Source organism: Manis pentadactyla, chromosome 3, assembly GCF_030020395.1.
Source record: "Manis pentadactyla isolate mManPen7 chromosome 3, mManPen7.hap1, whole genome shotgun sequence".
Taxonomy (NCBI): domain Eukaryota; kingdom Metazoa; phylum Chordata; class Mammalia; order Pholidota; family Manidae; genus Manis; species Manis pentadactyla.
This window is the reverse complement of record NC_080021.1, coordinates 143020013-143035886: the sequence shown is the minus strand read 5'-3', so window position 1 is coordinate 143035886 and position 15874 is coordinate 143020013.

Sequence of the window (15874 nt, the reverse complement as noted above, 5' to 3'; positions counted from 1 at the left end):
CCGAAGAGCGTGCAGCCGCGGAAGCTGGGGGCTCGAGTTTGCAAAAACCCTGCCACTTGTTCACTTTCCCCTTTAATGAAAATGCTTAAGTATGAGTGAAAGTAACTCAGACTAACCGGGTAGTTTCTTAGGATGTGGAGGGGGCTTTTGATAGTTCGAACAAAACGCGTCTTTTCGGTGCTGGGTCCTTGTTGGATGGTACTCTTTTGAAAGTGAGATCACATTCAAAAACTAATCTGAGGATTGTTTCCCTTGAGCTGCCTATACGTAGATGTACGAGTGTGGACTGTGCACTTAGTGGGAAATGCATAAATGGGCAACGCCTTGGCTGGAGGGCGTCGACTAACCTCTTAAGACTAGGTTTTTAATGTCCACGCCCCCTTTGCACCCAAGTGGTAGAAATTGGGCTTTATTGAAGGATTTCAAACCACCTTGCTAAGGATCTGCCTGCCTTCGTTTGGCGGGAAGGGAACCCAAGGTGCTACCCAGGTGAGGCACCCGCGTCCCGTCGCAGATGCGATGCTTTGTACGCTGCGCCAAGTCTTGGGTCCTTGTTCTGAAAGTCCCTACTTCGCTGTGCTTGGGGGCGGCGCGGGGAGGTGGGGCGGTGTGTAACTGCTGAGAGTTTTAGGGGCCTCTTGGCAACTTGACCGCGAGTCTGTTTCCAATTACTGGAAACAGAGGACAATGGGATAAACAAACCGTCGTTGAGACCTGAAAAACCTGTCCTGCCCACCCTACCCCCACAGTCGGGGTGTTACCCCAGACCTGAGCGATGTAAACTACTACATGGGAAGCGTTGGGTAAATGACGTGGCTAAAATTCTTATGAGGTGGAACTTGATTTAAAAGGGATTTTAAGATTTTACAGACGGGCAAACTGTCAATCAGCGGTTTTTGTCTATTTAAATACACCATACAGCAGAAAACCTTCAGTGTGGCCGCATTTATACTTTTGTTTAAAGACCTGTTTACTCTGTTTACTTGAGCTATTTTCACATGATTGGTGAGTGAATAATGCTGTTTTAGCCAAATGGTGAATTCTTCCATGAGAAAGACACATCTTTAACAAGTATTCATCTTATATTGGACTTAACAAATTTTGATATTAATAACCTCCACATTCCCATTATTTCACTTTCAAGGCATGTATTTAAACAGAATTACCTTTTATTTGAATATTTGCTTTTGCAGAAGTATTTAGAAAATTCTTCTTGAAATATAAAGAGAATCATTTTGGGTAATACATTTTGTTCTTGGAGTTTTAAAACATGTACAATATTGATTTCTCTATAATTGTATTAATCCCAAATATCAAATATAAATAAAATTAAAGGAGCAATTTTAGCCAGTCTGTACAGGGCCATAGTAAAATCTTAAACAAGTTTGACATTGTGTCTTTGAGTGTTCTCATTAAGTGGGGTTGAGGAGAGGGTTCATATTATTATTCATCTGGCTAACACAGAAAAGGAAAATGAAAGAAGCACCACTGCTATTTCCTTGGTTAAATTGGGTTATGATGAGAGCAGGCTTGCTCCACATAAGAACTTTTTGAAATCGTGTGATCCATGAGCAACTAATGGCACTGTGAGCTTTGTCCTTTGGCACTGTGTGTTCTTTGAAATCATCTAGTGATTGGGCCATATATACTGTCTGTGGCCAGTTCATCCTATAATCAGCTCCAGGACTGTAGAAGGTGTTCAGATGTCACAAATATGCTGGGACAGCTGGGGCAGCTGAGACTTCTCTCTGGTTTACCCAAGCTTCATTTTGATTTACTGGCACATGATGGTAATTAAGTTTAAACAAAGAAATTAACATGGTATATTTTGATTGAAACAGGAGCCTTCTGATTTCCTAATAATGAATCTGGAGAAAAGAAAGAGTAATGATTTTTAAATTGGAAGACCTTTAATTGTGTGCATGAAGATGGTCAGTTTTTGATGGCTTCTTCCTCATACAGCACATCCTCCTTGAGAGAGGGAGAAGCCTGGGCACCTTTTCAAGGTCATATTTTCTCAGTGATTGTCATGCTGTAATAATTACACTACAAAACTCTCATCAAATTGCATTACAAATGATGATGTTTAAACAATCAAGTAGCTTTAATCTTATGTTTTAAATAAATGTATGTACAGATTGCCTACAGCCTGTTTAAAAGAAAATCATCCTACTCATGAAATCTGTAATGTTAGTCTTCTATTTAAAGTCTGTTAACCATAATCTTTACCTTTAACATATTCATATGTTGATGTTTTTACATGAAATAATATTAAATACTCCACTTACATAGGAAATTTTTTCTGAAAAAAAGTCCCACTTTTATCCTCTTCAAAAGAAAGGAAAAGATTGCCAGATTGTTTTTGATTGGTGCATATATATATTTCCATTCATTTGTTGCTGATTGTCAAATTTTCAACTCACCCTATATCCAAAGTAATTAAAAACTAGATGTTATGTATAGTATAGGTCCTAGACACAACAGGAAAAATTATGGATGCTGGTCATAGGAATTATGCATCTTTTAAATCTATTACTTTTTATTTTAAATAAATAATATGTCAATTTTTAAAGATCATTTTTGCCATTTTTCTCTTCCTCTTAGCTGTGAGTTACTGCTTAATGTATTTCTTCATTTGAGGTTGTTTTTTTTTTTAACTGGGAGTTTTCTTATACCTACGAATTTTAGTTCCAGAAGAAGTTTTCCCAGCATTGCTTTTTTCCCCACTTTATCCGCCAATCATTTACCAAAGAAAAGAGCAGGATGGGTGTGGGGGCTGGAGGGGAGAAAGCAGAGATGGAAAAAAAATCAGTAGCAGATCCATGCTGCAGTAAAACCTCAAATAAAATCAAATCCAAAGAATCTCTTGTGGTTTCACACAATATGGTAAAATTAGAGATTGCAGGAAACCAACTAAATTAAACTGGGAACATTTGAAGAGAAACTAGCAGACTTTATGAAAATGACACATTGACTGACCAGTATGCTTTTTTATCAACAATTTCTTTGTTAAGAAGCAGATCAAAGGAACCTGCATATGTTTTCATTTTGTTCCAACTAGAAAATTACATCCAGATGTTTAATAGGCATTTGGTTGGTTTTTCAGCATTGATTAGATATGTTGGTTCTGTTTGCTTACAAGTGTAGCCGGATCATTAGCTAATGCAAAGAAATGTTTGCTGTGAGTTGCTAATTAGGGCTTTTGGAAACTCTCCATGCTCAAGAACAATTTGTACAGTGGCCAGAAGAACTTGTGGGACTTGAGGAAGCTGTTTTCCCTTCTTTGTCAGGGTGGGGAGAGTCAGACAGCCCCATTCCCTAATCTCCCTTTGCCTGCAGCGAGGGAGATGCTATCCCGGAGGATCAGAGTGCAAATAAATTAGAAAGAGACCACACAGGCACTCCCAACACAGATAAATGTGCTTTTTCTGGAACCAGCAGCAAATGCTGACTTTGGGGGTGGGGGATGCTAACATCTAAAACACTGAACATTAACATGTGGAAGATCCTTGGTGCTAATGTTATCAAATACACAGTCTTTTTAAGTATACTTTAGAGACAGATGGCAAAGCCCTTTATGATAAATGAGTGTACTTGAATTCATTACTGTAGTACTTATAATTAAAAATGTCTCCTTTGCAATTTCAGTACTTTTACAGGATATGAGAGAGACCCAGCTTGGGAAGCGGGAAAAGGAGAGACAGTGGAATTACAGAGCCCAGGATGAGCCTGGGAGGAAATACAGTGTTTACTTTCAGAGCCCACTCATTTGTTTACCTTGTTAAAGCCCAAAAACTTGTAGGAGATTAGCCATTCACACAGTATTCAAATAAACTGTTTGAGAATTTGAGGCACCAGGCGGATAAACTTCTTAGCTGGCCATTCAGGTTTTTAAAAACACTTGGCCTGCAGAAAAAGAACAACACCTCAGTGAGGCCGAACTGAACTTGTGTTTATTTAATTCTGTGTTTCTAGGGAGGTATTAGTCCAAAATAGCCTGTGTTGTTTTTTTATTTATTTATTTTTATTTTGGTATCATTAATCTACAATTACGTGAGCAACATTATGTTTACTAGACTCCCCCCATCATCAAGTCCCCCCCACATACCTCATTACAGTGTCCATCAGCGTAGTAAGATGGTATAGAATCACTACTTGTCTTCTCTGTGTTGTACAACCTTTCCCATGCCCCACCACCACCTACATTATGTCTGCTAAACGTAATGCCCATTTTTCCCCCTTGTCCCTCCCTTCCCCCCTATCCTCCCCAGTCCCTTTCCCTTTGGTAACTGTTAGTCCATTCTTGGATTATGTGAATCTGCTCTGATTTGTTCCTTCAGTTTTTTCTTTGTTCTTATACTCCACAGAAGAGTGAAATCATTTGATACCTGTCTTTCTCCGCCTGGCTCATTTCACTGAGCATAATACCCTCTAGCTCCATCCATGTTGTTGCAAATGGTAGGATTCGTTTTCTTCTTATGGATGAATAATATTCCATTGTGTATATTTACAGCATCTTCTTTATCCATTCATCTACTGATGGACACTTAGGTTGCTTCCTTTCTTGACTATTGTATGTAGTGCTGCGATAAACATAGGGGTGCATATGTCTTTTTCAAACTGGAGTGCTGCATTCTTAGGGTAAATTGCTAGGAGTGGAATTCCTGGGTCAAATGGTATTTCTATTTTGAGTTTTTTGAGGAACCTCTGCACTGCTTCCACAATTGTTGAACTAATTTATATTCCCACCAGCAGTTTAGGAGGGTTCCCCTTTCTCCACATCCTCACCAACATTTGTTGTTGTTTGTCTTTTGGATGGTGGCTATCCTAACTGGTGTGAGGTGATACCTCATTGTGGTTTTAATTTTCATTTCTCTGATGATTAGCAATGTGGAGCATCTTTTCATGTGTCTGTTGGCCATCTGAATTTCTTCTTTGGAAGAGTGTCTGTTCAGATCCTCTGCCTATTTTTTAATTGGGTTACTTGCTTTTTGTTTGTTGTGGTGTTTGAGCTCTTTATATATTTTGGATGTCAACCCTTTATTGGATCTGTCATTTACGAATATATTCTCCCATACTGTAGGATGCCTTTTTGTTCTATTGATGGTGTTCTTTGCTACACAGAAGCTTTTCAGCTTGATATAGTTTCACTTGTTCATTTTTGCTTTTGTTTCCCTTGCCTGGGGAGATATGTTCATGAAGAAGTTGCTCATGTTTATGTCCAAGAGATTTTGCCTATGTTTTTTTCTAAGAGTTTTATGGTTTCATGACTTACATTCAGGTCTTTGATCCATTTGAAATTTACTTTTGTATATGGGGTTAGACAATGATCCAGTTTCATTCTCTTACATGTAGCTGTCCAGTTTTGCCAACACCAGCTGTTGAAGAGGCTAACACCACTGTATATCCACGGCTCCTTTATCGTATATTATTTAACCGTATATGTTTGGGTTAATATCTGGACTCTCTATTCCATTCCACTGTTGGTGGAATCTGTTCTTGTGCCAGTACCAAATTGTCTTGATTACTATGGCTTTGTAGTAGAGCTTGAAGTTGGGAAGCAAGATCCCCCCCTGCTTTATTCTTCCTTGTCAGGATTGCTTTTGCTTTTCGGGGTCTTTTGTGGTTCCATATGAATTTTAGAACTATTTGTTCCAGTCCATAGAAGAATGCTTTTGGTATTTTGATAGGGATTGCAGTGAATCTGTAGATTGCTTTAGGTAGGTTGGCCATTTTAACAATATTAATTCTTCCTAGCCAAGAGCATGGGATGAGTTTCCATTTGTTAGTGTCCTCTTTAATTTCTCTTATTAATTAGAACTTTATTCTTTCTTTCTATTATAAACTCATCAGAATTCCAACTTATGGGTTTTATCACTTATGAGTCAGAATGCTTAGAATTTAAAGGCTTGCTTCCTTTTGTGCAGGCCCTTTGTGTGAAAATGGCATTCATTCTTCTAAGAATAGACTGGCAAAATATTTTGAGAAAAATAAGAAAATTATTTGCAATAAATGTAAGTTTTGGTACAAATAATTCCATTTAAGAGATTTCTTTTGCCTTAAAAATCTATGTGCCAGCAGGTCCTTAGGTGAGAATAAAATAACAACAGCTAACCATTTGAAACTTTGTTTTTGAATAATTTCCAACTAGAAAATCAAATAGGAAATGTGGACTAATTAATGAGGTTAATTGGTATTGTATTGGAAGAGACACAGTGGTTTGACAGTGCCCTGAGAGAGCAACACAGGTGGCTCTGAAGATTTAAGGTAGAAGAAATGATAGGGAGATATTGGAGGTATGATGGGTGGGATGGGGTGTTCATTATATCTGCAGTGCTTTATTTGAGCGCAAGAACTGGTGCATATATGGTGAAATAGTCACCTTGTTAAGTCCAGATCATAGGTACATGTGTGTCTGTTTTTTGGGATGTTTGAAATAGAGCATAGTCAAAAAACCAAAAAATACTAAATTGAGGTTAAAAAAATTATGTTACTTGGTGTAAATAGAAAATACCCCCACAATACTCACATGTGACTTCAAAATAAAGAGGATGGGACTCTTGTCCCCTCCTGGCCTGAGCCAGGAGCTCTGTCCTCTTGCTTTATCTCTGAATAAAAGCTTCTGCCTTGCTCTCCTACACTTGAGTGTTTGCAAAGTTCATTCTTCAACTCTGAACAAGAACCCCGGCATCATTTTTGGGGGCTCGTCTGGGATAATTTTGGATGTGAGTATTGGCACCTGAGCCTGCCTTTTCTTTCACTGTCTTTATAGAAGGAAGCCGTCTATGGCACACAACGTCGGGCGCTCGTCGGCCACTTAAATGGGACTTGCCCGGCTGCCGTTCTCAAAGTCTCAAGTGGTAGATTCCCCTGCGTTTCCCTCAGTGGATCCCCCGTCTCCCTTGGGAGCCGGGAAAGTCACCTGAGTGGAGGCCAGGTTCCCTTTCAGAGGCATCTCCTTGGATGCGAGGGACTGAAGAAAGCCGTGGGCACCTGTGAGTCTAGGCTGAGGCTGCACTTCAGTGGCTTCTCAAAGGCCCGCGTGTCTGGAGTCAGACCCCAGGACAGCCCCACTGGGTATCTGTGAGGAGTGTCTCTCTGACTTCCAGCTTGCTTCTTCAGGCTGCCCTGGCCTCTGAGTGAGGCAGGGTTGCTCTTTACTTTCTTTGCATGCTCTATGTGTGCCTCTAACTTCATCAATTTCATGGAACTCAAGGTAGGAGATCTACGCTTCATTTTTATTCTTGACTAAATGCTGTACTTTTTATCTCATAAAAATGTGCCTGGGCACCTGTTAGCCAGTTAAAGGACAATTAGTGTTGGCTACCAGTCTTAAGTCTTGGGTGAAAAGTTTCCTGGTGTCTGTCACTCCTTGATCCCCCGCATCTGGATGAGAATGTTGGGGAGTGGCTGAGCCTACTTCCTACTTTCCTATCCTAATTAGTGGACTCAGAGGGCAGACCAGACTAGTAGATGGTAATCCTTGGATCTCCACCCTGGCTGATTGATCCAGTGGCGCTGAATGAACCTCAGGCTAGGCTGCTGGCAATATGAGATTCGCAGATGACCCCCGACCTCTTTGACAGGTCAGATTTCTTACAGTGGGTGACTAGTAGGATAATTCTCATGAAGTGGCAGAAACTGGTGTTTGAGAGTATAGACACCCCCCCCCCCCCGCTTCAAAACTGTCTATGGCAGCCTCTGTCTGAATTCTATCATTGGCCTTAGAAAAAGTCCCCCTGCTCCTCATTTGAAGCAGTCCTCTTGGGACTGTGCCACTTTCTCCTGTGTAGCATAAATGAGGTTTGTGAAGTAGTCAAGCTGAAAACTGAGCCCAGCATGTAAATGGCTCTATTCTGTTGACCTCTCTTCCTTAAAGGCAGGCATCCTGGGGCTACAGCATTTCCTTTTCTTCAGCCCCTAGGGAAGTGGAACAGGCTTGTGACTCTCACTGACCACTGCTCTAGCTGTGAGAAGTCATACAGTCCCTGCACTTATCAGACACATGGGGCCTCTCAAAAAATGATCCCGAGTGTACTATGCCAAAGCACATGCAGAAGAAATTAGGGTCTGGATAAGAACTCCCAAAAAGCGTAAAGTAGGAGTACACTGGTAAAGTCCCACTAAATCCAGAGCTCTGAGGCAACTCTTGCTTAGTGGGGAGGCAAGAGGGAAATCAAAGCAAGGTGTAGGCCACACTGGTGAAGAGTGGTTAAGACCAGTAGGCCTGGCAGAGGAGGTGATTGACTACTGTCAGGCAAGCTCCAACGCAAGGGGACACCCTCACAGAAAAGGCCAACCCGGTGTTGCACACCTGTCTTTCTCTCTCTTACAGGTGGGAGCATCCTCTTCAAGTTTAAAGCCAGAAATGCCTCTGGTATGCATTCTGAATAACTGGGAGCAATTTGATCCCCAAACCCTGAAAAATAAGTGTCGTCTTCTGCACACAAGCCTGGCTTCAAACGCTCTGATTAGCAAGGCTTCGTCCCTGAGAGAGGTATACAATATAATAAGGTTAGGCATCTAAATTTATTTTGCCACAAGGTCAAAAGTCCTGTGGACTACTATAATATAAAACCATTTTTCTAAATCCTTTTATTGGAAATCTATATACTTATTGGGTTCATCATCATTCTCAAAAATTGGGAGGTTTTAAACTAGACTCCCTGAGATAGAAATTTATCTTCTGGAATATAGCCTGGCTTAAATCTTTCAAAAGAAAAGAATGCTTAAAGAGAGGCTTGACTTTGTCATGTTCAGTGAAGGTTTTATAAGTAATCTAGCATGGTTGTTAAGAACGAGTGAACTAAATAAATGTAGTAACTGAACTTCTTAATAATTGTGTGTTATAGTGTGTTACAGAGTATATACCTACATACGGCTTTAAAATCTTTATGGTAGCCTAAAACTTAAAGTTTTGCTAAGTAGACATTTTGTGCTTATTGAGAAATTGTGCTGTAAAGCACATTTCCAGAAATTATAAAATCTGTTCATAAATTTGTCAATTTAAAGAGTGCTAGTGTTATAGTTTACAATACTTTACTTCTCAGTGTTCTCTGAAAACCAAAGTTTCTAATGGTTTTAAGTTCTAATTAAAAGTGGTTAAAACAATAAGGAAAACATCTCTGCATGCTAAAAAATGATGTGTGTTTTGATAAGAGAAGGTCTAAGGAATGGAAATGCATTTTATTAAGGGTGAAAGAAGGTAACTTTGTTCTAAGGTACAGCTGGTTATTTAAGGAGGATGTAAAAAAGAAAGTTGTAGAAAGTTTGTGGAAGAATTGATATGGTCATGCTATGTGAAATTAAACAAATGAGTCTTAATATCAAGTTAACAGCAAAATTAGAATTTTGTTTTCTGTTTGTTAAAAAGGACAAAGTTTTCTTAAACTATTAGTCTGTTCTTAATGTTGGAAGATGGCAAAGCATTTTCTAATTGTTTTGTCAAAGCAGTTTCTCCTGCCTAAAGTCTCAATAAGTTAATGGGCATAAATTCCCCTTCTCCAATGATGCTACAAAGAATTTAACTACCATTATAGCTCTACCCCAACTGCAAAATGCCTCCAATGTGCTAATTCTCCATGCACATAATCACAGATATGAAAGCAGTTTTTTCAAATGTGGGATGAGTGCATTTGGGTTACTCCAATGGCAGGATGCTTAAATCAAAAGGTTCCCCTCTGCTGGGAGCAAAGAAACCATTCTAACAACCATCGCCCAAGCTTCACCCGATATTTAGGCTGGCTTCCCAAAGACCACTGTTTACATATTATAACTTTACAGGCTACAGATTGGCTTGCCACAGATGCGACAACTCGCCCTGGTATCCATTGTCCAGCCCTAAATGGCACTCACTGGCTGTGTGGAGCTAACCTCTGGCTGTGGATCCCTCCAGGGTGGGTAGGGAGGTGCTCTCTGGGATTTCCTTGGTTGCAAGGATGTTGGGTTAAGAGCATCCCACACCCTGCAAACTCCCAAGCCTCCAACATCGATGGACTAGGAGTGTTTTTCATTGGTATGATCACCTAGCCTCCATTTTTATACCATCTCTATTTTGTCTGATACAAGTACTGCAACACCTGCTTTTTTCTCCTTGTTGTTTGCATGAAATATCTTTTTCCATCTCTTGACTTTTAGCATGTGTATGTATTTGGGTTTGAGGTGAGTCTCTTGTAAGCAGCATATAGATGGATCTTGCTTTTTTATCCATTCTATTACTCTGTGTCTTTTGATTGGTGCATTCAGTCCATTTACATTTAGGGTGATTATTGAAAGATATGTACTTATTGCCATTGCAGGCTTTAGATTCGTGGTTACCAGAGGTTCAAGTGTAGCTTCTTTACTATCTAACCATCTAACTTAACTCTCTTATTAAGCTATTATAAACACAGTCTGATGATTCTTTATTTCTCTACCTTCTTATTCTTCCTCCTCCATTTTTTATATGTTAGGTGTTTTATTCTGTACTCTTTTGTGTTTCCTTTGACTGCTTTTGTAAATAGTTGATTTAATTTTTTCCCTTTAGTTAGTATTTGGTTAGTTTGCTTTCTTTGGTGTGATTTTATTTTCTCTGGTGACATCTATTTAGCCTTAGGAGTGCTCCCATCTAGAGCATTCCCCTTAAAATATCCTGTCAAGGTGGTTTGTGGGAGGCAAATTCCCTCAATTTTTGCTTGTCTGGTAATTGTTTAATCCCTCCTTCAAATTTAAATGATAGTCGTGCTGGATACAGTATTCTTGGTTCGAGGCCCTTCTGTATCATTGCATTAAATATATCATGCCATTCTCTTCTGCCTGTAAGGTTTCTGTTGAGAAGTGTGTTCATAGCCTGATGGGTTTTCCTTTGTAGGTAGTTGCCCGGCACAGACAGAGGAAGCCAGAGCAAGGTCTGAGAGACAAGAAGGAGTGCTGTTTGTGTCTCCCGGACCTATTGTTTCATTTGGATTGGTCTCTCTCTGGCTGCCTTTAATACTCTGTCCTTGTCTTTGATCTTTGCCATTTTAATTATTATGTCTTGGTGTTGTCCTCCTTGGGTCCCTTGTGTTGGGAGATGTGTGGGCTTCTATGGTCTGAGCGACTATTTCCTTCCCCAGCTTGAGGAATTTTTCAGCAATTATTTCTTCAAGACCCTTTCTATCCCTTTTTCTCTCTTCTTCTTCTTCTGGTACCCCTATAATGCGAATATTGTTCCGTTTGGATTGGTCACACAGTTCTCTTAATATTCTTTCATTCCTGGAGATCCTTTTATCTCTCTCTGCCTCAGCTTCTCTGTATTCCTATTCTCTGATTTCTATTCCATTAACAGACTTTTGCACCTCATCCAGTCTGCTCTTAAGTCCTTCCAGAGATTGTTTCATTTCTGTTATTTCCCTCTGGACTTCATCCCTTAACTCTTGCATATTTCTCTGTAGGTCCATCAGCATGGTTATGACCTTTATTTTGAATTCTTTTTCAGGAAGACTGGTTATATCTATCTCCCCAGGCCCTCTCTCTGGGGTTGTCTGAGTGATTCTTGACTGAACCTGATTCTTCTGCCTTTTCATGGTGATAGAGGTGGTTGTAGGCAGGTGGCGCATGTGTCAGCTGGGAGAACAAAGTCCCATCCTGCTTGCTGCCTGTGTTAAGTTACACACAGACAGGGAGCAGTCTCTGGGATAATCTTCTGAGCTGCTGTGTGCAGGGCCACCCTCAGGGTAGCCTTGAGCCCTGCGGGGAGTGGCAGACGTGTAGGTTGTGTTCTCCTGTGAGAATGGCGCCCCTTTGTGTCTCCCGGACCTTGCTCTGTGCCGGGCAACTACTTGCAGGCGGCAGCCTCTGGGTCTGGCCTGGGTAGTTGTGCACTGGGAGGAGACCCTGGGCGGTCGCTGTGGGTGGGGTGCTCCCCATCTGCTCTGCCGTTATGGTGGGGCAGCGCCTGCCGGGGGGGGATGAATGGCAGGCTGCTTATTGCCGTGAGGGGCTTCAGGGCTGGGTTACCCCCCCCAAGGGTTTGGGGCACCTGAAGTTCCTTAGGATTCCCAGCCTGCTGGGCTGAGTGTGCTGGGATGATTCTGTCCAGCTGTTAAGCCCTTGTCCCTTTAAGACTTTTAAAAACCACCCGCTTTTCTTTTGTCCCAGGGGAGCCGGCTGTTGGGACCCGCTCGCAGGCTCTGTCTCAGACCCTACCCTTCCTTTTCTCTAATATACAGGACACCATGCAATGTGTGTCTATGCTCCCAGTGCAGATTACTAGGGCTGGTTACTTAGTAGTCCTGTGCTTCCACTTGCTCCTCACTCTGATTCTTTTCCTCCTGCCAGTGAGCTGGTGTCGGGGGAGTGCTCGGGTCCCACCAGGTCTCGGCTTTGTATCTCTTACCCTTTTCGTGAGATGCTGAGTTCTTGCAGATGTAGATGTAGCCTGGCTGTTGTACTGTATATTCTGTTCTCTCTTTTAGGTGTAGTTATATTTGTTGTATTTTCAAAAATATATATAGTTTTGGGAGGAGATTTCTGCTGCCCTACTCACGCCGCCATCTTGAGCCTCCCAGAATAGCCTGTGTTTATAAACCATCATAGGAGTGCAGATGAAGATGCCACTGAAGCCTATTCTCCCACTTATAAATGCCCCTTTGAGGCCTGCTTAGGTCTTATGCATATGTATGGCTCCCTTCTATATGTTAGTGTAGACTAATTAATTTGGAATTTTCACACCAATTTAATAGAGTCATGTTGAGTTTTCCTTGAAATAGTTCAAAAAGAGGGCCCTCATGGCAGAGCTTTCCAAATTACCTGAGGAGAAGCCCTTGCAAAGCAAGGACAGTATCTGGGGCAAGATCAGATACTGCCTGGAGCTTGGACCATAATAATGCATCTCAGGGAAGTTAGCCACCCCCTTCTATTTTAACTTTCTAAAATTTGATATAGTTGGGATAATACACTAACTTTTTCTTTTTTTGCTTTCAGTTTAGCATTTAGCTCCTCAGAAGCTGAAGGTTATTTGGTAAACAAAAGAAAAAAGTGGCTAAAGGGATGCCCCTTCCTACATATTCACATAATAAACAGATATTGGCCCCTAAATACTCTCTGCAAAGACTCACTTGCTGCAGGCCCTGGGCTTGCTAGGAAATCAGCATAACACCAAGACACTTTCCTGTGACCCTGAAAGCTTTTGCTTTGGCAGTATCATTTAAATAACTTTTCTTCCTGAAACTGGCCATTTCTTTGAAGGGTTAAAGCCTGAGTTCATCTAACCTTTGATCTTTTAGTGTTCCTCATGGTTGCACACAGGTGAGCTCTGGGGATGGATAAGGAGTTAGAAGGCAAGTGAATATTCCAGATACCTTCACAGCTTCTACAGTGGAAAGTGTAGGCTTAGGTGTATAAATATAGATTAGGATATTCCTCAGGACAGTTGCCCTGGGCCCTTAAAAAGTCAGTGTCATGAGAGGGGGATTAAAAAGTGGGGAGGACTAAATGTCCCTAAAACAAAGACCTATAATGAAAATGCAGTATATGAATCTTTATTGCTAAAAAAAAATAATAATAACAACAGCTATGAAAGACATTCTTGGGTAGTTTTAATGTGGACTGGATATTCAGTAATAAGGAATTATGGTTAATTTTTTTTGCTTTTTCTTTTTTATTGAAATATACTTTACATACAGGACCTCATTTTCAGGTGTATATGGTTCATTTTTTTGATGGGAGAATATTGTGGTTGTGTAGGAGGATGTTAATTCTGAGCAGGTGCATGGTGAAGCATGCAAGTGGAAACCCAAAGTGTATGTAAGGAAAGAGAAAGCAAATTTGACAAAAAGTCTACAGTTATATAATTAAGGATAGATTCTGCAGCTACTCATTTTACTTTTCATTCAACTAGTCTGTATGTTTCAAATTTTTCATGATAAAAAATGGGAAAACCATCTTAGGTTCAACACCTGCATCTTTTTCTTAGTGTATTAAATGGAAATTCCCTTCAAGAGTTAAAAAAAAACTGGTTCATGATGTTTCTAGTTTAAAAAAGCACAAAAAGGTGGACATTTTTCATGGAAAAGCTATCATACTAATAACTGAAGTATGACCTGTGTTTTTGCTCTGGATCTTTTATTTTTTATGCAATTTTATTTTCATTTGTTTTTTTCCCCTGTCTCAAATATCCCTTACTTATCAATTAATATAAAGTGGAAATCCTTCAGTAAAAGAGGGCATTACATTAGCAATCTTCTAATGTGTGATTTGTGAGTCATCAAGCTCAGAATCACCTGAAAAATCTCCTATAAAATAAAGAACACTGTTTGTATAGTAAGAGTAAGGTAGTAGCAAGTACATTTTAATTTCTTAATTCCCATTATATATAGTTGTTCTCCTGGACTTTACATCGCTTGAACCTAACAGTGAAATTTATAAATTTAGTTTGATTTTGAAATGTCCTTAATATTTTGGAATATAATGCTGAAAGAGATTATTGCTCTGTGCATTAAGGTTTAAGTATTAATCTTGAAAAGAAATGAAAATAGCACTAAATTGTGGACACTGATGTTATGCTTTTCTAGAATCACCACAGCACATATTTATGATGTACTAAGAAATAGTTTTCTGGAAAGTTGTGAAAAATGACAGGGCATAATCTCAGATGTGACAATAGGAATGGAATGCACCATCCATCTTTTTTTTCTTTAATTGTAGCTATTTAGCTTTGTTTTTCCTATCACCGTTATGTTTATTGAAAGGAAAAATTTCTGTGACAGTGGTAAGCAGATCCTAGTTTGTGTGTGAACAGATTAAACCCACAACTTCCAATGAAAAATATGAATGCCTTAAAGGGAAGCAAATACAAAAAGACAGGGAAACCAGGACTTCTCACACACACTGACTAATCAGTCCGTCTGACATTTCTAGCCACCATCCACATAAGCAATGATTATGTAAAGTGAAAATGATAAAAATAACTCTTTTGCCATGACAGAAAAGCCCCAAGGGGACAGAGTTACATTCTGGCTTCCCTCATTCGCAGTCTCTACACTTCAGAAGAACTGGCAAGCTACAATTGGCACTTGAGAAAGTGTTACAAAACACTGACAAGTATTAGAGAAATGTTGATTAATGTAAACAGCCTGCCTCAAGGAATAATACCTTTCTTAAGAAATCTGGTTTTCCAGTTAACATTTCTATGGAGACTGGTATCTTCAGGCAAATCCAGGGGAGTATTTCAAGAAGCTATTAGCCTTTGTTGGAGAGAGGGTGGTGTCGTCATATTTATATCTTTAATTTCTGAAAACTTCAAAAAAATATATAGGTGAAAAAGTCAGTGGGTCTTAAACAGGAAGGAAATTCTGACAAATGCTAAAACCTGGACAAACCCAAAGGACATTGTGCTCAGTGAAATAAGCCAGATACACACACACAAATACTGTATACTTCTATGTATATGAGGTACCTAGAGTAACCAGATTCATAGAAAGTAGAATTGGGGTTGCCAGGGGCTGGGGAGAGAAAGGATGGGGAGTTGCTGCTTAATAGGTTACAGAGTCTCGGTTTTGCAAGATACAGAGTTCTGCTGTGGATGGGATGGTGGTGATGGTAGCACAATAACCTGCAGGTGGTAAGTGATCCTGACCTGGGCACTTGAAAATTTTTAAGATGATAAAATTTATGTTATGTGCTTGTTACCAATTTTTGTAAGTCAATAATAGGATTCCTTTTTTTTTTTTTTTTGTCATGCACCAGTTCTACAGTGTGTTCTCGTCCTGTTCATTTTCTCAATTCTGCACACCGTTGTTTATTGAGTATTTACTATGTGTCAGACACTGTTCTAAGTGCTTTACTTGTTTGTACTACCCCATTTGACCCTCACATCATTTCTCTTAGACAAATAGTATTATCATCTCTCCTCACC